This window comes from Arachis ipaensis, chromosome B07 (genome assembly GCF_000816755.2).
Source record: "Arachis ipaensis cultivar K30076 chromosome B07, Araip1.1, whole genome shotgun sequence".
NCBI lineage: Eukaryota > Viridiplantae > Streptophyta > Magnoliopsida > Fabales > Fabaceae > Arachis > Arachis ipaensis.
Window position 1 is genome coordinate 24441562 of NC_029791.2, and position 10420 is coordinate 24451981.

Sequence of the window (10420 nt, forward strand, 5' to 3'; positions counted from 1 at the left end):
GGGGCAGAGGCAGGCCATCTGCGACAAAGTGGCAGATGAAGAGGGAGAGCAACAGAGTGGCATATGGACTAGGAGGGAGAAGAAGTTATTCGTTGTGCTTATGGTGTCTGTCTCATAGCTTAGGGTTTATGGTTTGGAGATTGAACTTCAGAATTTAGGGTTTGGGATTTGGGGTTTGTCGTTTGTGGTTTAGGATTTAAGGCTTAGGGTTTAAGGTTTAACGTTGTGTCTTTTATGGTTTAGGATTTAGGGTTTAGTATTTACGGTTTGAAGTTTGGGGTTTGGGGTTCAGGAACCAGGATTCATGGTTTAGTATTTTAGGATTTATAGTTTAGGGTTTAGGGATCAGTGATAAACCACTATTTTATGGTTTATATTGTGTTCAATTGAATGGTTTTATCAAGTCTTTACCCACTTATTCATATGATTATCATGATATTACAATTCCTTCCCAAGTTTGGTTCTATGGTTGAAAACTTGCTTCCTAGAGATCTTTTATTTGTGTATTTTAATTCTCCTTTATACCATTCGATGTCGTGATCCGTGTGTTAAGTGTTTCAAGCTTTATAGGGCAGGAATGGCTTAGATAATGGAGAGAAAGCTTGCAAAAATGGAAGGAATACAAGGAACTAAGGAGATGACTAGCGAGCATCGACGCGCATGCCTGGTTCACGCGTGCGCGCGAAATGGAGAAAATCGCAGTGACGCGTGCACGTGCCTGACGCGTATGCGTAGATTGGAGTCTGCACAAATGATGCCCACGCGTGGATGACGCGTACGCGTGACAAAGAAAATCGCTGAATGACGCGCAAGTGTGGACGACGCGTACGCGTGACATGCGCGATCTGCAGAAATAACAGAATACGCTGGGAGCGATTTTGGGCCGCGTTTTGACCCAGTTCTCGGCCCAAAAACACAGATTAAAGCCAGGGAACATGCAAAGACTCAACACACATTCAGATACATTCACATACATTGATATTAGGATTACTTTTAGTTTTAGATCTGAATCTAGAGAGAAACTACTCTTTCTCTAGGTTCTCTTTACATTTATAATTTATTAGTTTTATGCTTTTGGATATTGAACAGTCATCACCTCCGTTGAAGATATTATTCTAGTTTGTTTCCTGGTTCTTTACTCTTTTAAGTACGGTTTATGTTATCTAGTTTGTCACTTACTCTTCCATATCCTTATTTACTTTATTTAGAGTTACAATTGGATTATTTTCATGGATTGTTGATGAAGAGAATTACTTTTACTTTTAATTAATTTTTAATCTCTATTTTATTTAATTTAATTTATTATGTATTCTTCTTATATTTTTCCGAGTATTATATTCATGTCAATGGAGTAGATTCCCAAACTTGACATGGGGGTTGATTAAGAGGAGACACTTGAGTTGGAATACTCAAGTGCTTAGTTAATTTGGAAGTTGTTGGCTAATTCTGTATTTACTAACGCTAGACCTTCCTAAGGGAGAGGACTAGGATTTGCGAATAAGAGTTAGCTCAATCACTTGACTTTCCTTTATTTAGTAAAGGTTAACTAAGTGAAAACAACAACCTCTTTATACTACACTTGAGAAGATTCCAACAATGATAGAACTTCCAATTAATCATTCCCCCATTCAAGGCTTTTTATATTAATAATAATTCTTAATTTTTATTGCTTTAATTTACAATTGTTTAATTGCTCATTATCCAACTCGAACTTTCTTGAAAACTCCTGATTAATAAATTAGCACCCTTTTATGCAATTCGTTAGGAGACGACCTGGGACTCATACTCCCAGTATTTTTATTTCTAAATTTTGTGACAACTTTTCTAAATTGATGAGGAAGATCTTAACTGGTTAAGAACTATACTCACAACGTATTCCCTGTTTTGATTTCTTAATTAGCCGACTTCTGTCCTCTCGTCAAGCAGGGTTCAGTGTTCAAGGTTTAGGATTCAGGGTTCAAGGTTCAGGGTTGGGATTCAAGGTTCAGGGTTCAGATATCACAGGTTCAGGGTTAGTGTTTAGGGTTTAAGATTCAGGGTTCAGGGTTTAGGATTTAGGGTTTAGGATCTAGGATTTAGCATTTAGTGTTCATGGTTAGCCATTAGGGTTAACGTTGTTTTTTTTATGATGTTGGGTTTAGTGATTAGGGAATACAATTTATAGGTTACTGTTTAGGGTAAGGATTTAGGATTCAGTGTTTACGATTCATGGTTTAGAGTTTGGGGTTCAGGGATTAAGGTATAGGGTTTACGGTATATGTAAATAAAAATTATAAAATAGTCAAAATAACTAAAATTAAAATTTAAAATAGATATCTCCACTAATATTTTAAAAACAACCAACTTTCAATAGATTATATTTAACACCAAGTTATAATCTAGTTATCATTAAATAAGTATATAAATACCCAAACCCTTTAGTTATGCCTCTTGCTTATGTAACCACCACAACAAAAAATATCCAAAAAAAAGAAGCCCATAGTTGTGGATGGGTCAGGTCATCCTCATACCTCGTTGGCCCATAAGAGAAAAAAAGATAATAAGAATTATCCTTTATATACATCGATTGAAATTACTTGCGACCTTCAATTTCCTCACCATAATACCAAGATCACTTTGTTATTTTGCATCCAACCACCAACACGTCTCCTGGAAGAATCCCCAACTCAATTTTCTCACTCCAGCCACAGCCACGAAGACTAACAAGGTAATTCTCATTGCTTCCATTCTTTGAATACTTTTTAATCGTTGTCTTGATTCCGTCATCGTGTCCGTCTCATTAGATATTTAAACTAATATACTTAACCACCAACTCACTCAGTACATGTTATTTATTTTTTACATCACAAAAACAAAACTTTCGTTGCATTTTGGTTCTTGTTACACGGAATTTTTTTTCCAAGGATAGGAAAAATCTTAATTTCTCTGATTGTTGGTATTCCTTCTTTTATGTTGTCCTAAAGCTGAATAGTGCACTGTTTCTGGAATACTTACTGGACCTCCACTATCTTACGTTTAATATCTTATTCGCATGTTTTATATAACTACTTGGTTTACAGTTTTTATCATTCCATAAAAACATGACGAGTCTGACTGTTTGCTTTCCTTCGCTCTTCTTGTTCTAAACCCAAAAGTTGCACTAGCTGTAAATTGACTCAGTTAGGGTCCCCTATTATCCGTTTCAAACTTTTTATGCATGTTTTACTGTTTGCTTCTATTTTTTCTCTTCTCAGATGAAACCTTAAACTCTAACGTTGTTTTCGGTTCGTTGATTTTCTTACACTAACTCTGAAAATTGCACTGTTTGAAATTACTTACCGAAGTTTCACTATTATGTTTGTCTTACTATTTCAGTTGACCAACATTACCACCTTCACCCTTATTTTGTATTCTGTATTAGTTGCACATGTTTCCTCCAGGAACAAGGGTAAGGGACCTGCAACAGCTGCTCAAAGAAACCAGCAACATCACCGACTACATTTTCTGAAGCCAGTAATAAGGCCTACCTCCTTCAAACTGGAAAGCCACCTCCTCAAACCCATATCTCCCCCACCCAATATTACTACTTGAATGATCAATGTGTTGACCACACTTGCTTGGTCTTTCGCAGTCCCTTCCGATCACTCCAAATGACCTCCCGAACCGGACCCCCTACCTAAACCTGGTGGTCCCTGATGGAAGAGATGTTCGCTTCCGGTGCTTTTGGAAAGAACAACAAAATGGCAGCATCGCATTGACCCGTGGTTTGCCACAGTTCTACCGGAGGTACCAAATAAATCTTGACTCCAAGCTTTTTTTTTCAAACACAAGGGCAACTCTGATTTCCAGGTACATATCTTCAATTTTAGTGGCCGCGAAAATAACTACCAGCCCCGACCGTCTGAGGAACTGCCGTATGAAAAGCAAAGCACTTACCAGCGTGCCCACTGTATGAACAATCCTTCTTCCAACAAGGCCAAAGCCATAGTTGAAAAATTCTCCACCAAATGTCCCTTCTCTGTGATGGACCTCACTAGCCCGTCTTGTCCTCCCACTTATTGGTAAGCCAATTTAACTGCAACTTATTCTTTTAATACTATTCTCCCAACATTATTTACCTGCACAAATTAACTTTCTTGTACGTGGCTTCATCAATAGTATCCATCTTTTAATGATCTGTTGCTATGATACAATAATTAGCCAAATTTCTCTCATTTGAGCCATTTCACTAGTTAAAGGCACACACTCATCCTTGCACACGGCCACATTAAGGTCGAAGCCACCTACACTAGATTTAGTGGCACACGAGACGGTAGCTTCGGGGTAATTTTCAAAGGCTGGGCAGACTTTTCTAGCCTGTGCAAATTCAATCCCTGAGGTGTTACGGTATTTGAGGTCATCTCAGTTGAACTAGTCACAATACTGCAGGTCTGATGCTGCGACGAAGCGGGAAGCTCATGCTGCTTTTACTAATAATATTCATGGCTGCTACTATAGCCTAAATTGTATTTCAACTTTCCTACTCAAACTTAATTCTATCTTCGACCTTCTTCTTCGATTACACTAATTAATATTTCTTTACTTCAATAGTATTTTCCATTATTAATTTTTTGCAAAGCCACGTCTTTTAACTTTGGTGTAACTTCAAATTACAATAACTTAAAAAAGACCAACAAATATTTTACATACACTAAGCCCCAAATTAATATAATTCTTGAAATCACTTAGGATTTATTATACAATATTTTTCATCTCCTTCAAGCTTTTCCAAAAATAATATGTCAATGTAGAAGATGAAGTTGTACAGGAGAGTTTGGGTAACGTCATTAAAATATGGAGTAGTGTTTGGTCATTGAAATATGGAATAGTTTTTCGATGGGTTGTCGGTAGTAATTCAAGCTGCTTTTAGGGGGGTATGGGTTTGTATTACAGTAGTTTTTGGGTGCGCTGTGGGTGCGGGCCATGTGGCCAAATCCAAAAAAAGAAAAAAATAATCACCCATCAATACCCTTTCCCAACAAAAAAAAAAAGATCATGAAATCGTGGATTCAACCAGACCATTTGATATACCGGTTCGCAATTACATTTAATTTAGGTCAAATCTAACAATACTAAAATATTATGTCCTACATCAATCTAGACCCTACATTAAGAATCTTTTTGTATGGTGCTTTAAAGATCACATTATACTTCCCCACCAAAGACATTCCCAAAAACAATACAGTCTAGCTACACATCCAAGTATTTTTGGCAACCAAGTCCAATCAAGTTAGCCCAAGCTCAATAAAAATTACTTTCATCACACCAGCATTTATCACATGCGCGTTTTAATAACGCAACTTCTTCGTCTTCGTCTTCTCCTTCTATTTCTCTGTTTTCTCTTCCTCCTCCTCCTCCTTCTCTTCCTCTTCTTTCGTTATCGTAATCACCAACAACACCAATATTTTGCTAACAAAAATTAACATTTTGAATTAAATTTGAATTTATATAATGGACAATGTTCGGTTCATTTAGTATTATACAGTGGTTTATCGCTTTGATAATATTTTCGGTTTATTCTAGACGCAAGTGTTTCTGAATTCGAATTTTATATAATGGACAAGTATTCGGTCCATTTGGTATTATACAATAGTTTCGCTTTGATAATATTTTCGGTTCATTCTAGACGCAGGTGTTTCTGAATTTAAATTTATATAATGGACAAATATTTGGTTCATTTGGTATTATACAATGGTTTCGCTTTAATAATATTTTTGGTTCATTTGCAGTTCAGGTGTGTTGTCAATGAATAATTTGTCCCAATAGTTGGAATGGCTTTCAAGACAAATTAAATGGAATGGAATGAAATCTAATACAATTGAATAAAGTGATAATAAATAATTTCATTCTTTTTTGCTAAAAAAAGACTCAATCATTAACAAAAACACATCGAATTCATTTCTGGATCCAAATGAATCTCAATTAAACTAAGAAATAAACCGAAATTACTAGGAATAAAAAATTTGGTCAATACTTATCAGCAACGTCAAGTGAATCTCGATTAACATACAAATGAACCGAAATAAATTAAGAAATGAACCGAAATTATTTAAAGATGGCAGCAGAAAAAATCATAAATAATAAAGATGTTCGTAAGATGTTGGTATCATTGGTGATGAGGATAACAAAAAAGAAGAAGAAGGAGGAGACGAAGAAGGAAAGAAGAAGAACCTGCGCGAATTTGGAAGCAGAAGAAGAAGAAGAAGAAGAAGAAAGACGAAGAGGAGGAGAAGGAGAAAGAGAAAGAGCGCGTAATTTGAAAAGTTGTTATAACAACTTGGTTAGACTTTGTTAAGTATTTTGCTTGGATGTAGAACTTTATTCTAGACAATAATCATCAATTAGTTTATTTCTCACAAATTTTTTACTATCAGTAACAAATTGCAATGTCGAGCATTGACAAACTTTGAAGTATGTTTAGGAAAGAAATCAATTTTCTCTTGAACTAACTCATCCAAAATAGAATTCAAATAATGTTAATAGGGATTTCATGGTTTATCTCGCTAAATTTTAGCGACAGTACTTATATAACATGAACTAACTGCTACAGCAATTTGAGAAGAAACCGTCAACAACCAAATAGAGAGCAATAATAGAATAAGACTACTTTTAGAGCATTTTCTCATCCAAAATGAACATTTGAATATACTCATACTTTCCTCCCTACTATCAATTGATTATTTAGCATGCTTTGAGAGCGGAAGAGAGGTGGAGAGTAACCTTTAACATGTTGATATAAAGACATTGGTCAACGAAGGTGCTTCCAGGAGGTGAATCAACTAGATAATAATATTTCGTTGTAATGTAATATATATCATTTTTCTAATCATAACTTTAAAAACGTATAAAATTTTAGAGTAAAATATATTTTTTTATCCTAAAATTTGTTAAAAGTTTTTAAAATATTTTTAAGTTTTATTTGGTTTCAATTTTATCCTAAAAATTTTTAATTTATATCAAATATATTCCTTACAACTAAATTTTTAAAAAAATTAGGACTAATCTAATAATAATGCATGATAAATATGTTTGATTTGTTTATGTTAAAGATTGTTTTCATGGAGTTATTCTTGAATTGGACATAATTTTTTTTGAAAAATTAATTGTTAAGAATAAATTTGATGCAAATTAAATAAAAAAATTTTAGGATAAATTTTAGTATGCAAATAATATTTTTAATCATAAAAATATCCCAAAAGGATTTAAACATTGACAAGAAAAACTATTAAAAAATTAAAACGTCAAAAATATTATAAAAAACCTTAAAATATGACAAAAGTATTTTTTAAACCGCATTTTAAAAATCTGATTTGATATGATTTGTTATAAGTATAATTAGAAAAAGGCCAAGCATACTTATTAGTGAGTTTAAGCGACATGAATTCATTTTTGCAATTTTTTTTCCATAAATAGCCACAAAATTTGCTCGTTTTTATGACCTTTCTAAATAACTATTCACATATTCCCCAAAAAAAAATTGGATAAAATGTTCAAAATCATTTATTAAATATAAAGCATTTTGTTATTCATAATTAGAAAATTACTTATTACAGATAGATTTATAACATATTTGGTCTTTATTATAGACGGATTTTTGGTTACCGACAAAATTACTGATGGATTTTGTCACTTTGTAAAAGTCTTGTCGAAAATTACTTACCGACGGATTTTATTCTGTTAGTAATTTACCGACAGAATTTTTTCCATTACTGACAGAATTTTCCTCAATAATGATCCCCTTTCGCTAAAAAACCGTCAAATTTGCTGTCGGTAATTTACCGACAGATTTTTTTCCGTTATCGATGGATTTTCCCTCGGTAATCATCATTTCAATTTCACTTGAACCGTCCAATTTTTCAAAGGATTTTCCGTCGATAACTAGCGTTAGACTTTCCGCCAGATTTTTCGTTGGTAATTGCAGCCTGGGAAAGCATTTCCAACTCTGAATACAAACGAAAAATCCATCTGTAAATCCATTAGTAAGGTAAAACAGTATTTTTTAAGATATTTTTATTGCAAAATAAATCTGTTTTCATACAAAATAAATATAAATTTAAAGAAGTTCATCGTATTATCAAACTAAAAGAAAAGTACTATAAACAAACAAATCAATATAATACCATAAAACTATCCTTTTTATTAATACCATAAAACTGTCCTTTTAGCTAATCTTACAGCAACAAGATAATTACAACACAATGATGTTAATTAATTGGGTGATTCTTGTGAGGGAGTTCTACTCCAGAGTAAGATGTTCTTCTCTTGGTCTGCCAAAATTTGAAATGGAGAGTTCTATTGTCGAGCATGTTCTCCACTTGCTCAATTGGAAGCCCCTTGGTCTCAGGCACAAAGATGATGGCTGCAATTGTGATGAATATGAATATTATGAATGTATATTCAGTTCCAATGGCTTGTGTCAAAGACAGGAATGACTGCGCCACATAAGATTGAAGATCCAGTTTAAGGTAGATGCCATCCCTCCATAGATTCTTCTGTACCTGAGAGGGTATATCTCAGAGTTGACAACCCATGGCACAGTTCCCATTCCAGGAGAGAAGAATATTATGTAGAGTGACAATCCAATGAGTGCAACCCACCCTGTTTTGCTAGGACAACCCTCCGTATACCATAGCTTTCCTTCATTCTGGCACGCGTCCTTTGTGGTGTCATTGGATACCAAACATGGGCACAAGCTGCAAAAACAGATAACAAAGCTTTCCTTTTACTAGAACAATATGTATCAACAACAAAATGAGTTATCATTCATATATATACCTTGTTAACTTGTGAAACACATAAGCCACAATGAGGAGTGGCCTTGAGGCACTTGGTGCAATCCCAGTCAGGAGGGGTGTGATGAGCGGATATTTTATACGCTTTTTGGGGTTAATTTCATATAGTTTTGGGTATGTTCTAGTTAGTTTTTAGTCTATTTTCATTAGTTTTTAGGAAAAATTTATATTTCTGGACTTTACTATGAGTTGTGTGTTTTTCTGTAATTTCAGGTATTTTTCTGGCTGAAATTGAAGGAGCTGAGCAAAAATCTGATTCAGGCTGAAAAAGGACTGCTGATGCTGTTGGATTCTGACCTCCCTGCACTCAAAGTAGATTTTCTGGAGCTACAGAACTCGAAATAGTATGCTTCTAACTGCGTTGGAAAGTAGACATCCAAGGCTTTCCAGCAATATATAATAGTCCATACTTTGAACAAGGATAGATGACGTAAACTGGCGTTCAACGCCAGTTCTCTGCCCAATTCTGGCGTCCAGCGCCAGAAAAGGATCAAAAGCTGGAGTTGAACGCCCAAACTGGCACAAAAACTGGCGTTCAACTCCACAAATAGCCTCTGCACGTGAATTGCTTAAAGTCTCAGCCCCAGCACACACCAAGTGAGCCCCAGCACACCAAGTGGGCCCCGGAAGTGGATCTCTGCATCATCCATCATAGTCCACTCATATTTTGTAACCCTAGGCTACTAGTTTAGTATTTAAACAACTTTTAGAGACTTATTTTGTAAAGGAGCTCAGATGTCTCTTGATTACTCAGCTGGTGGATCTATTCACATGAGAAAGACAATTGAAGAGGCTCAAGAGCTCATTGATACAGTTGCCAGGAATCAGCATCTGTACCTAAGCAGTGACCCTTCCATGAAAGAAGAGGTTAAAACATTAACTGCTGAACTCAGTCCTGTAAAACAAGCTGCTGAATTCAATCAGCAATTGGACTTTCTAACAAAGCAGCTAGCCGAATTTAAAGACAGGTTACAAGAGACAAGGATGGCTAATATACATATGGACGAACAGTTTAAGCAAACAAAGCAGCAGCTGTCAAGGCAAATAACAGAAGAATGCCAAGCAGTTCAATTAAGAAGTGGGAAAACATTAAATACCCCACCTCAAGGCAGCAAAAAGCTAAGAAATGAGCAAACCACCCAAAATTCACCTGAGGACAGTAAGAGCCCAGGGAAAAATAATTCTGGCGCTAAAACGCCAGAAAACTGGTGGAAGGCTGGCGCTGAACGCCCAGACCATGGCCAAAACTGGCGTTCAACGCCAGAGATACAGCAGGACTGGCGTTCAATGCCAGAAATGGGCAAAGATCTGGCGTTGAACGCCCAAAATGGGCAGGATCTGGCGCTGAACGCCCAAAAAGGGCACAGTTCTGGCGTTCAGACACCAGGAGCAGACAAGGAGCTGGCGTCCAGTTTCACTCCAGCTTCTAACTCTGGCACTCAAGTGCCAGTGAGGGATCAGACATGCTAGAAAGACTAGCAGGTCATGATTATTACTGCTTTTTGGATGGCTACTCAGGTTATAACCAGATTGCAGTAGATCCCTAGGACCAAGAGAAAACAGCATTCACATGTCCATCTGGAGGGTTTGCTTATAGAAGGATGCCATTT

General features: G+C 35.7%; 1 long non-coding RNA gene across 2 annotated transcripts; it reads left to right on the forward strand.

Annotated features, from left to right (window-relative positions):
• LOC110264520 lies at positions 2598 to 4439 on the forward strand. Of its 2 annotated transcripts, none has more exons than XR_002350703.1 (4): positions 2598 to 2707; positions 3401 to 3765; positions 3849 to 4040; positions 4408 to 4439. It is a non-coding gene; the product is annotated as an uncharacterized LOC110264520 (long non-coding RNA). The 2 variants fall into 2 exon arrangements; XR_002350704.1 differs by having other exon boundaries at positions 2606 to 2707; positions 3355 to 3765.